Source organism: Triticum dicoccoides, chromosome 2A (genome assembly GCF_002162155.2).
Source record: "Triticum dicoccoides isolate Atlit2015 ecotype Zavitan chromosome 2A, WEW_v2.0, whole genome shotgun sequence".
NCBI lineage: Eukaryota > Viridiplantae > Streptophyta > Magnoliopsida > Poales > Poaceae > Triticum > Triticum dicoccoides.
In genome coordinates, this window is record NC_041382.1 from 197,320,997 (window position 1) to 197,332,003 (window position 11,007).

The 11,007-nt window shown below is 41.3% G+C and overlaps 2 long non-coding RNA genes across 3 annotated transcripts; both read right to left on the reverse strand.

Annotated features, from left to right (window-relative positions):
- Positions 1-542: 542 nt before the first annotated feature.
- LOC119354176 lies at positions 543-10,767 on the reverse strand. Of its 2 annotated transcripts, XR_005170667.1 has the most exons (6): positions 10,264-10,767; positions 10,081-10,155; positions 9,370-9,458; positions 3,067-3,199; positions 1,212-1,329; positions 543-1,017 (listed from the first exon to the last, which is right to left on the reverse strand). It is a non-coding gene; the product is annotated as an uncharacterized LOC119354176 (long non-coding RNA). The 2 variants fall into 2 exon arrangements; XR_005170668.1 differs by lacking the exon at positions 10,081-10,155.
- LOC119354177 lies at positions 4,554-5,880 on the reverse strand. The gene is made up of 2 exons (XR_005170669.1): positions 5,581-5,880; positions 4,554-4,768 (listed from the first exon to the last, which is right to left on the reverse strand). It is a non-coding gene; the product is annotated as an uncharacterized LOC119354177 (long non-coding RNA).
- Positions 10,768-11,007: the final 240 nt, after the last annotated feature.

An 11,007-nucleotide genomic window follows, 5' to 3' on the forward strand; every position in this document is an offset into this window, starting at 1 on the left:
TAAAGCACAAGCAGACAGCAGATTACATACACTGGTCATCAAAGATCGCCACCAGTGCAAATAAACATGCTGACAAAATAATATACAAAACCGACAACACTTCAATAGAGTTCAAGAAAGGTTAGCCCTGCTGGGGAGCTGCAGCGCAAGCAGCTGAGCAAGATGATGAGACTGCGCTTGTTCAACATTTATATCTTCCTCACTCTGAAAGATAAACAAGCAGACAGATGACAGATTTTGCACATAAAAATATCAGTGCTGACAATTTATCATATTTCTTACTGACGAATAAAATGACACAGTTTAAAATTACAATAACACAATATGATATTGTTCAAGTCAAAACATGGCAGAAAATGACATTGTGAAGGAGTTGACAGCTTCACGACACTACTGGATTACAGATCAAGAACTCATCTATATCTATACCTATTATTAAAGGGAATAGATATTCTTGGTTTGGTTTCGCTTTATTTCATCCCGTTATGAGGCTTTTGTCCGGTTGAGCAAATCGAACGTACAAACAGACGTACGCTCAAAACTAACAAGAGCCGGCCGGCCGGCCCATATCTCTATTTTTAAATTGCCAAACAAACGAAGCTGCCGGCCCGTATCGATGAAGGAAGGACCCACTGCGTACGGAGGCAGCGCCGCTGGCTGGCTTCCTTACATGAGTCCAAATCCTGGTCCTATTCCTATTCCTATTCCTACTCCTATTTAGATTCCTACAGGAGTCCGAAACCTACTTAGAGGCGGGCATCGTTGGTGCTACAAATACATCCTATCTCCAGTGATTTTTCATGTGACACAATCCCAGTTTTTGGTTCAATTAACTGGTCAGTTTCACGCGTCGTCACCTTCGGTTCAATTAAGCTCAGCTTTACAATTAACCTGCCAGTTTCACAGGTTGTCACCTTCGTTTCAATTAAGCTCTTTGACAAGTCAGCTTTACATCAGGTATTTTTGTTAACTGTTACCATATACGACATCCTTCAACATGTCTATGAACATTGGTACCTGTAATGAAAAAATTACATTTATCATCAGCGATTTGGATTATCCAAACAAGTAGTATATCAAAGTTTACTTTGAGCAAGAAATTTACAACATTTTATATGCGACACATTGAATCATATTTAAACACCATTATTGACAAGGAAAAAATAGATGCAATGATTCGACTAGAATTTAAGTGTTCTGGTGGCACTAACCTCATCTACTTTCAGTCTGGCTTGACTTAGGCTCGACATTGCCGTGCCGCAAGCTTCCACTCTCGCCTCTGCTGTCTTCGCTGGAACTCGTCTGCCCGTGCTCCTCCTGAGGTATTTACTGTATTTTGAAAAGATCAATACAAATGTGTAAGCAATGTGTGAGTACATATAAGAGGTAGTGCGTGTGTGCATACAAAGAGATATTACAATTTAAGTTGTTCAAATTATTTAAAACAACAAGTGACGAGTCGATATGCTGATATACAAAGACTCATAGACATGTTAATCTATGTACCATTTAGATGTGGCTCGGAACATACACTAAAAATTGATAAGTCAGTAAAAGAAAAAAAAAATCATGATGCATATCATCGTTGATCAGCAGTAATTTTAGCTTATTTAACAATCAACGCAAACAAGGGAATAATGTACGCTTCTGGAACAAATCAATGAGAAGTCAGCATTTTCGCGTATCTAATTTGTTATGCACACCATAAGCAAGTTGATTTGGAGATCAATCATTTGAGCAAAAAGATAGAATCAAAAGTTCCCCTGGGAAGCACCACATGTATGAGCTTAGCATATAGAAGGCCAATAGATTTTAATTTTGAAAATAGGCAAAAACAATAATAATAATAGGACTAATAAAAAATAGCAATGTGTGTATCGATTATATACAACAGCAGTTCCTGTTACATATCGAGTTGCATGAGTTGAACCCATGCATAGTGTATCAATGGCTGCACCAGGGCCATTTAGTTGAAAAACAGTTGAAAAATAGAGAAATACTCATAGGTCTTAGCATTATATAAACCCTACCAGCTAGAATGACTTAGATGTATCCTCTGTTTTCATTTCACTTGGTAAGATAAGTGTTGTTTGAAGAGTAAATACTATATCAGCACAAATGTCTATTCCCCACAAGAAACTTATATCCTCTGTTTTCATTTCACTTGGTAAGACGAGTGTTGTTTGAAGAGTAAATACTGTATCAGCAAATGTCCATGCTAACCAAGTTCCCATCTTTAATAAATAATATTTGTTTACACTTTCCAAAACTCTCATGCAGGCAGGCAGGCATTTTTGACAATATCAAAGAATGGATGCTAAGGAGCAACGAAGGAAGAGAGAAAGAGAGCGCTATGCAGAGATGACCGACGAAAAAAAACAGGAAAAACTCAAAAAACGCCGCGAAGCCTATCAACATCAGAAAGAAAAAAAAAAGCAGAGCTCTATGCACAGATGACCGATGAAGCACAGATGAACGATGAAGCACAGATGGCCGATGAAAAAAAGCAGCAAAAACTCGAAAAACGCCATGAAGCCTATCAACAAAAGAAAGAAAAAAGAGCAGAGCTCAATGTACAGATGACCGATGGAGAAAAGCAGGAAAAACTCAAAAGACGCCGTGAAACCTATCAACAAAAGAAAGAGAAGATATGTGCACAGCATAGGCAGATATATGCAAATATGCAGTCAGAACAAAAGAAAGCTAGAATAGAACATATAAATGAATTGAAGCGCAGCACAGCAAACAAAGACTCAATTGCGATGCAAAACCCTGCATATAGCTCAACTGAACAAGAAGTTAGTATTTCTACCCCTTCTGTAAATCACAGAAAGCATGTCACGCGAGGAGAAAGACAAACATTGCTGCACCGCCGTAACAAACAATTCACGACAAGACGGAGGAAAAATGTTACAGTATCATCAAAAGAAGATGCATCCATGACGGAAATCGGCAACAATGATACAGAGCCTCTACATCAACCACAAGTAATGATTTACGGTAAAAATCTAAATTTGATACAATACTAGCATTCAAAGTAAATATACATGTGTTTGTACAACTAACCATATTTTGTGGACAGACATCCCCTCATCAATGTTTCCAAGCATGAAAGAAGCAGATACCCCAACAAAGACATTATACAATGGCGATCACAATAAGGTGGCTTCATGGCCAGACATCCCCTCTTCAATGTCTCCTACAATCAAAGACGTAGATGCACAAATAGAATCATTCTACAATGATGTTCGCGGTATGATAATCAATTGGATATACTTTTACACAATACAAAAACTATATGCATATCTATATAAATAAAAAATTCTACACAACAAATAATAAAGTCATGTGTGAGAAAGACACAGCCATCAAAGAAGCAGACGCACCAACACAATCAATCCACAATGAGGATCATGGTAAGGTTATCAATTTCATATATATTGTTATGCAGTACAGAGAAATATAATATATATATATAAGATTACAACACAGGTAATGACGAAATCATATTTGAAGAAGATACAAACGAGGACGAACACATGTTCTCTGGTCAAGGTATGCCCAATACAATTTAAATAGATTCGAATCATTATATTTCTCCTTCACTAAAAATTTTATGCTACAAACCATACTAGAATGGGGCAGAGAAGTGGAAATTGAAATCAAAGAAGACGAAGAAATTCACAAGTCTGATCCATATGATTTTGTCTACAGTAACATACCAAAAAACACACATGTGCTCAAACCGGAAGAGAATTGCAGATTATGTCATGCAAAAAAATTCAAGTATGAAACTAAGGGGTTATGCTGCAGAAAAGGACAGATAAGACTGGCCAATCCAGATACACCACCTGAACTCATGAGACTTTGGACAAGCAACGACTCTGATGCAAGACATTTTCGGCAAAATATAAGATTTTTCAATGGACACTTCTCATTTACTACTCTATATTGTCACCTTGACAGAGACACAACTGACATGCGAACAGCTGGTATTTACACCTTTCGAGCTCATGGTCAGATCTATCACAACATACATTCATTTGGTAATAGTCACTCAGATCCAAAGCATTTGGAGCTATACTTCTACGACGATGATCCAAGCTTAGAGCATCGATATCGTCGTTGCCGCGAGGAAATGTATGAGCAAGACAAGCATGTGATTGGAATAATAACCACATCCTACACGGTAACCCGTACTCTCAACAGTTTAGGAGTTTGGGACAAGCCCAAAACCTTGAGGACTACAGAGTCATCCTGAACCTTGACCAAAGATTGGACCAGAGAACATACAATGCACCAATCAATTCAGAGGTAGCTGCAGTGTGGATTGAAGGAAATGAAAGAAGAGATACTTATGACAGGAGTGTAATACTACATGGGAACAACAACGAAAAAGAGCACATTTGATCATATTACGGGTGCTATGATCCGTTGTCGTATCCTCTATTCTTTCCAAGAGCTGAACTGGGTTGGCATAGGAAAATCCCAAAGAAGAATACACAAGAGGAAGACATTGGTGCTGATAATATCAATAATGACGAGGACCCAGGTAAAAAATTCATATACTATTATATTCAAAATTCAATTTTCATATATGGTACAGTACAAACTTATGCAACTAACTTTTTATGTTGCAATTTTTGCATAGATTCGGTCAACGGCTTGTGGGTAACCATGAAAGAATACTACTGCTATAAATTCCATACATGACCAAGCATATTCAACCCAATATTGCATGGCGGACGGCTTTTGATGAAGACCGAACCTCGTGGTGAGATCCGATCTGTTGTTGCGGCCTGATCTTTCACGACACTCCTTGTTACCTTCACTAAATTGAAATATTTTAGGCTCATGTATATCTGTGATTTGATGCGGTACAACATTATGTGTGGTCGTATCATCCTCTCTTCCTTGCATCAAAACCGTCCTCGGATTTGGGTTGACCTCTTGAGCAATATTTTCTTCACTCGATTGAATAACAACCACAGAAATTTCAGCAACTTGGGCCTTCTTCTTTTCTTCTTCTTCCTGCTCTTTTATCCTCTCAAGATGTTCTTTCCTCCAAGAAATAAAACGCTCCTCACCCATTGGCACGAGGCTGCACTTCTTACCCCTCTTGACGGTATATCTGTGTGTTTTGCAATCGTACGCGACATCATGCTCTCTGTACCACGGCTCTCCCAATAACAAGTGACATGAAATCATCGGTGCCAGAATCACGTCGCACAAAACCTCGCAAAAATAATTTTCCAACAAAAACGGTACCTTTGTTTGTTGCGTGACAGTGAGCTCTTCATGACCCCAACGGAAACAGTATGGTTGTGGACGTGGTGTCATTGGTAGATTCAGTTTCTCCACCATCTCGATGCTTGCGGCGTTGATCAAATTCATGTGATCGACCGTCATAGCACATGATCTCTCTCTCACCACCACACGGGTGTGAAATAGCCCGGCCCAACGGCCTTCCTCCTCCAACTGAAATCCATAGCTTAACTTACTGAATGATAATGCGCTCATCATCTTCTCCATAGTGTCGTGAACAACCTTGCTCTGAATACCACCTGATGAAGACCGAACCTCGTGGTGAGATCCGATCTGTTGTTGCGGCCTGATCTTTCACGACACTCCTTGTTACCTTCACTAAATTGAAATATTTTAGGCTCATGTATATCTGTGATTTGATGCGGTACAACATTATGTGTGGTCGTATCAGCTTTTCCAGCAGTTTGTTGTAGATACATACATCAAGATTGAAAGCTCCAGACTGGATTACATGTGGCATCATCAAAAGAAAATAAGGGCAGATCTATACCAAGGCCTTCTAGACAGCATTCAAGCCGGAGAACAGAATGGAGATGCAGTCAGAAAACGGAGAGTACTTGCCTCATCATTTATTGGAGGGCCACGAGATAAGCTTCGTCGGTATCCGGATGCGATGGCTTTAGTTAGAAAATATGGAAAGCCAGACGTATTCCTAACAATGACCTGCAATCCCAACCGGGAAGAGATCACACGTGAACTAGAGTTTGGACAAACACCACAAGATCGCCCAGACATTGTCGTTCGTGTTTTCAGGGCGAAGCTAGAAGAAATGAAGAAGCAACTATTTAAGAAGGCCATTCTTGGAAAGGTTACGGCATATACATATGTCGTAGAGTTCCAAAAGAGGGGATTACCCCATGCTCACTTTTTGCTCATCATGACCGGAAAATACAAGTACACATGTCCAGAACAGTATGACAGAATCATCTCCGCTGAGCTCCCTAACAAGCACAAGTACCCAGAGATATATAAAATGGTAATCAAACATATGATGCATGGTCCTTGCGGTGCATTGAATAAATTTTGCCCGTGCACAAAGAATCGTCCATCATGCAAGAACAATTATCCAAGGCCATTTAACAAAACTACGATTCAAGGCAAGGACTCATACCCAGTATATAGGAGACGCAATGACGGCCGGACCGAAACGGTAAGAAATTGCAAACTAGATAACAGATGGGTGGTTCCTTACAACCCCTATCTGTTAAGGATGTTCAACTACCACATAAATGTTGATATATGCTCAAGCATTAAAGCTGTTAAGTACCTCTTCAAGTACATCTACAAGGGACATGATCGAGCATCTGTATCTGTAACCGACAAAGTAGATGAAGTCGAAATCAACGAGATTAAAACAGTACAGAGACGCACGGTGGGTGACTCCTCCGGAAGCAATGTGGAGAATATATGGCTTTGAACTAAGCAAAATGCACCCACCAGTCTTGCAACTGCAGCTACATCTCCCAAATATGCACATGGTTTCATGTCATGGCACAGAAACAATAAAGAATGTTCTCGACCGTGATGGCACGAAAAGATCAATGTTGACTGCGTACTTTGAAGCAAACAATTTACATGAGAAAGCACGAGGCATACTATACAGAGATTTTCCGGAATATTATACTTGGCAAAGACAAGAGAAGTTTTGGCAAGAGAGGAAGCAAGCCGCTGTGTTCCAGGTTGGCAGGATCGTCTCAGCACACCCGGCTGAAGGAGAACGATACTATCTACGAGTCCTCCTCAACCACGTGACAGGCGCCACCAGCTACGAAGACCTACGAACAGTCAATGGACAAGTAATGCCAACCTTCCATGAAGTTGCAGAAAAACAGGGGCTCATTGAGGCACAACACATTAGACGAATGCATGGCAGAAGCAAAGTTGTTTCGAATGCCATCATCTCTACGAAGGCTATTCGCGACAATCCTGGTTTTTTGCGAGCCCAGCGACGTCCGTGGTCTATGGAACAAACACCTTGAGGCAATGTCAGAGGACTACAGCAGAAACTGCAAATGCAAGCACACGGTCGAACAAATGGTGCTGAGAAATCTTAGGGACATGTTGCACTCAATGGGAGAAGATATAGAATCTTTTCCTCTTCCAGAGATCGACACACAGCATGAGATGACAAATGGCGTGCCTAGGGAAATCATTGAGGAGACCTCCACACGAGGTGGACCCTAAGGACACATTGTTGCATAAAAACCTAAATACCGAGCAAAGGATGGCCTATGACGAAATCCTAGCCACAGTTGACTGCCAAAGAGGAGGTATATTCTTTGTCAATGGGCCGGGAGGCACAGGAAAAACTTTTCTTTACAGGGCGCTCTTGGCCACAGTACGCGGACAAGGCAAGATTGCAGTGGCGACAGCCACTTCCGGTGTTGCTGCTTCCATAATGCCTGGAGGGAGGACCGCACACTCAAGGTTCAAAATTCCACTAAAAATAGATGATGGTGCTATTTGTAGCTTCACAAAACAAAGTGGGACAGCCAAGCTACTCCAAGCGGCATCACTAATAATCTGGGATGAAGCATCTATGACTAAGAGGCAAACAGTGGAGGCGCTAGACAAAAGCATGAGGGACATAATGGACAGACCAGATCTTCCTTTTGGTGGAAAAAGGTCGTATTTGGGGGAGATTTTAGACAAGTGCTCCCTGTTGTCCGAAAGGGGACAAGGGCTCAGATAGTAGATGCATCGCTACGCACGTCAGAGCTCTGGAATTGCATGCGTCAGTTGAAGCTTGTGCGCAACATGAGGGCTCAAAACGACCCTTGGTTCGCAGAATACCTACTACGCATTGGAAATGGAACTGAGAAGACAAATGATGATGGTGAAATACTTCTACCTAGAAGTATATGTGTGGCAAATAAGACGGATGATAATGGCTTGGATAGACTCATTGACAGTATCTACCAAACAGGCAATGCTTCCCTAATAAAGGATCCAAAGTACATCACATCAAGAGCAATTTTATCCACAAGGAACGACTGCGTGGACAAAATCAACTTAAAAATGATTGATCGCTTCCAGGGGGAGGAGATGGTGTACCACAGCTTTGATTCCGTAGAAGACGACCCACATAACTACTATCCACCAGAATACTTAAACACCCTAACCCCAAATGGACTGCCTCCACATATGTTGAAGCTCAAAATAAATTGCCCAATCATACTACTCAGGAACATCGACCCTACTAATGGACTCTGCAACAGTACGAGGTTGGTCGTGCGTGGATTTCAAAAAATGCAATTGACGCAGAGATTGTGGTGGGACAGCACTCTGGAATACGAGTTTTCCTGCCTCGATACAATTATGTCCCTCTGACGATGACATGTTCCCGTTCAGTTTCAAGAGGAAACAGTTCCCAATCAGGCTCAGTTTTGCAATGACAATAAACAAATCACAAGGACAGACAATACCAAATGTCGGCATCTACCTGCCTGAACCGGTTTCTTCACATGGTCAATTATATGTCGCGCTTTCTAGAGCAACTGCGACATCAAACATAAAGGTTCTAACAGGTACACATGGTGAGAACAAGCAGAAGAATAAAAATACCACTACATGCGACACATACACAAAGGGGGAGAAGAATAGGAAGAGCACTACAAGCAAGACATACGAAAAATATTGTATACACGGAAGTATTAACCAAATAGGTAATGCAACCTTTTAATTTCTTGTTCAAAATTTCAGTTTCTACTTGGTAGGATCATCATTTAAGAAAAACTTAAAAGTATATTTATATTTCACATTGCATTGCTTCTTTTCTAACCTTAAATATATTACTTGGATTCTACAGAAACATTAAAGCCAAGTGACAACTTCACAGTTGGAGTTCAAAACTTGATCGTCTTGGAGGAGACTAACTCATTTGTGTATATACAAATCATTTATGGTATATTTCTCATGTATAATATCCTGAGCGAACAAATTATGTGTCCACTAACTCATTCATGGTTTTTCTATAGAAATAATTCTAAGTATATATACAAATTTAGCACCAAAATGTGTAACTAAGGGCAGAAAGAGACTTACAAGCCAAAATAAGAACATATTTGTCACCTTGGAAATGCTGCTGTTGCCTAGATTTTTCTAAACATCACATTCTCTACATACCCCGAAACCTGAAATATAAACGACCAATTATGGCTGTACAAGCTGTACCAAAATTTCTACTATGCAATCCTCAAAGAATTTCGACTGCAATTATATGTTTCTGCGTGAGATTAACTGCTCCCAAGTGAAGCTTACTCCAAGATTAGACAGTAGAAAAACAAAAACAGGATCACCCAAATTCTATTTTTTCTCTCCGATTCTAAAATGACTCTAATGCTAACTTCATTATGCTGTCCTTTTTGACCAAAATATTGAGGATCCCCGCCAAATCATTATGCTGTCCTTTTCTCATGGATCAGTGGCAAAATCTATTAGAGATGTTCTCCCATCCTTTTTAGCCAAATCCAACATCACTAAAAAAGAGTCAAATTCAATCTAAATATACTTTCGAGTGTGTGCTCTCTCATTACAGGATGCAATGTACTCTCAAAATTTGTGCCCGACATACTTATCAGAATGCAAGTATCTATCTCAACATTTCTTTTGCTCAAAAATTCACAAGATCATCCGAACAGTAAATGTGTTACTCACACGCATGCATGCACGCACACGCACACACACACACACACACAAATGTCACTGACATGAGACACCAAGATAAAACTTGATCTCCAGATGCAGAAACTCTACCATGAAGCAATGCCATTCTGTCATAGAATCCCTTTCTTGCAAGTCATGCCCCAAGTTGCCATTTCTTATAGTAGCCTATTAAGAGCAAGGATCCTAAATTAATATCAATAAAAGTACCACTGTGTGTTCACCATCCAACAATGATATACTGTGTGGTAAACTCGAGTTCACAGTTGTCAATACCTGAATCCATCAAGTAACTGGAGTAGTCGAGCACGTAAGCGAGCTGCGAGCGCCTTCCCGGATTGAATGTGGGAGCCAAGCACGAGGCCGACTATCACAGGGGCACGAGACGCACAGAACCTCGGGCCGCTCCGAGATGCCTGCTCCCGCATCGTGTCCAGCACGCTCCTCTAGCTCGCATCTGGATCTGCACTGGGACATGTGTACGGCGACGGCAGAGTCGATCTAGGGAAGACCGACGGTGTTAGCGGCAAGGCGAGGTTATGGTGGGGAGAGGAGGCGGCGGCGCAAGGCCGTGGGGAGGGGGAGAGGATGGGGGGCTGGGCGACGATGTGGCGGGAGAGGATGCGGCGTGCGACTGCGTGCCGGGGAGAGGAGGCAGTGGGGAGAGCAGTTGAGGCCTCGCGCCGGCGGCGGGGACGAAAGGAAAGGGCGGCCTGATGAGGTACTACATCCACAAGGAATGGAAGTGAGGGGCGGCCACCATGGAATGGGGGAGCGGTGGGACGGGATAAGAAGAAAAAAAATTAGACAAAGGGGATGAGAAGAACTTCTTTTTTGAAGTGAAAGAGGGAGCGTCATGCGTGTCTCTTGTTTCATTTTTACCGAATAACCAATTTGGTCAAGTAATAGGCGTTCCTCTCAGAAAAAAATAGAGGCATTGTCCAAGATACCTCTTTCAGTCATTTGGTTTATATCGGGTGTGCCTGTTTTAGATTGGTGGGTGTGATCTTTTTATACAGC